Source organism: Penaeus japonicus, unplaced genomic scaffold, assembly GCF_977035675.1.
Source record: "Penaeus japonicus unplaced genomic scaffold, GWHDUDI00000001_assembly GWHDUDI00000017, whole genome shotgun sequence".
NCBI classification, from domain to species: Eukaryota; Metazoa; Arthropoda; class Malacostraca; order Decapoda; family Penaeidae; genus Penaeus; species Penaeus japonicus.
The window spans coordinates 9514269-9516768 of NW_028234419.1; the positions used below are offsets into that span (position 1 = coordinate 9514269).

Here is a 2500-nt window from a genome sequence, read left to right on the forward strand (position 1 = left end):
AACAGAAGCGAATATGGAGAGAGGGGAGAAGAGACAAGTGAACAGAAACGAAGATAGAGAGAGGGGAGAGGAGAGAAGTGAAGTGAACAGACGCGAAGGCGGAGAGAGGGGAGAGGAGAGAAGTGAGCAGACGCGAAGATGGAGAGAGGGGAGAGGAGAGAAGTGAACGGCCGTGGAGATGAAAGGACGGCAGGACAGGAAAGAGATTAACTGAGGAGACGGGATTAGAGACAGTAATGGAGGTTTTTGTGGGGAGGAAAAGAAGGAAAGAATTACCGCGAGCTTATCACGGACTCGTCGTACCAGAGAGTGTGTGCGTCTTCAGGTTGTCTTTATTTTTGATATCCGGAGGAGATTTCGATGTCCGGGGAGGATATTTATTACAAGCTTATCCACGTAAAGGAAAATATCACAGGGATTTTTTAACGCTTTGCTGAAACGAATTTTGGTCAGAATCATTTTAGAAAGAAAGAAAGAAAGTAAGGTAAAGAGAAAAGGGGATAAAAACGAACGAGAGGCAAACGAGAAGAATGGGGCATAAGGTAGAGAAGAGAGAGGCTTAAGATGGGAAGGAAAGAGAGGGGAAGCAGGCAAAAGAAAGGAGGCAGAGGGGAGGCGGGGGAGAAGGGTGGGCGCCATATGGTGGGCGTGAACACCTTATGGCTACTAACGGCTGTGCTATGTTGATGAGCACTTGCTAAGAGGTTCTCAGGATTGGCGTAGACGCAGAGACCATCAGGCATTGCTAAGGAAGAAAAGACAGAAGAAAATTGTAATTATAGTAATTAAGATAATGACAGTATTAACAATTAAGATAGAAAGTACGAATCTTAGGATATGAAGAGTGGAAAAGAAAGCATCAGAAGTAAAGGAGAGAGAGAGATAGATAGATAAATAGATAGATAGATAGATAGATAGAGAGAGAGAGAGAGAGAGAGAGAGAGAGAGAGAGAGAGAGAGAGAGAGAACCAAACAGACAGACAGACAGATAGAGAACAAGAGAGACAGACAGACAGATAAAGAACAGAAAGGCAGACAGACAGACAGACAGAGGTAGAGACAAACATGCAGACAGAGGAACCACAGTAGTTGATTTGCAGCTTCTGTTGATTGCAAAGCACACAGGAGGATCCATTACTGTTTTGTTTTAGACTCGGATCTTGTTCTGCCATTTATGTTTTCATTTTTGGTTTGTGACATAATCAGCCTCTGGTGTTGTTGGGTTGGCATTGCCGTTATAGCTAGGTTGGTTTGGGTGGATTTTTGATATCATTTTGTTTTCGTGGTTGTTCTTGTTGTTGTAAACGCTATTATGTTTATTGTTAATACTGCTGTGATTGTTGTTATTATTGTTGTTATTGTTATCATTATTACTATTATTATCATTATCGTTAGTGTTGTTATTATTATTATTTCTATAATTATTACTTACATGTTCATTGTTTTAATTAATGATGGCCATGATAGTAGTAACGATAATGATATTAATAGTAATGATGAAAATGATGATTATAATTATATTGATAGTAATGATGATGATAATGATAATGGTATTAATAGTAATTATGACAATGATAATGATATTGACAATGATCATCTGTATCAGCACGAGCATCATCAGCATTATTATTATTGCTGCTGTTAATCTATCTATTATCATCATCCTTATTATCAGCATTGTTATAATTAATAGTAAAAGTGGTGGTATGAATGATAGGGTAACAGTGATTATTATCATTGTTGTTTTTTATTATTATTGTCATCCTTGCAACTGTTATTGTTATTACTGTTGTTATTATTATCATTATCACTATTTTTAGCATTGTTATTATCATTATTGGTAGTACCACTGATATACTTTATATGTATTATTAGTTATCATTATAAATATTATGATTATTATTATCATTATTATTATTAAGATTTTATCATTGGTAGTAGTAGTAGTAGTAATAACAGTGATAATGATAGTGATAATGATAATAGTAATAGTTACAATGAAAATGATATTAATAATTAAATGATAATGGTATTATTATTATAATTACCATCATTAACGTTGCTATTTTATCATTATTATCATTGTTATTTTTGTTATTGCTATTGCTATTATTATAATTATTCCTATCTCATTTTTATCAATAGTAATAGTAATACTATCATTATATCCTTACTATCATTATTATTATTGTTATTGTTATATTTTATTATCATTATTATTAGTGTTGTTATTATTATTATTATTGTTATTATTATTACTATTATTATTATTATTGTTATTATGATTTTATTATTATTAGCCTTATCATTATTATCCTTATCATTATCATTGTTTTTATCATCATTATCATCACCGTTATTGTCATTATATTATCATTTATAATATTATTACTAGCAACATCTTTATTCTGGACATAATACTTATGACCGATTTTATTGTTATGATAACTGTATCATATTAATTTCAGTATCAACTTTACCATTGTTATTTTTATCTTTA

At 32.6% G+C, this 2500-nt stretch overlaps 1 protein-coding gene across 4 annotated transcripts in view; it reads left to right on the forward strand.

Annotated features, from left to right (window-relative positions):
* The window catches only part of LOC122251066 (zinc finger protein rotund), a 788340-nt gene that overhangs the window by 85586 nt on the left and 700254 nt on the right, over positions 1-2500 (forward strand). The window lies entirely within an intron of this gene.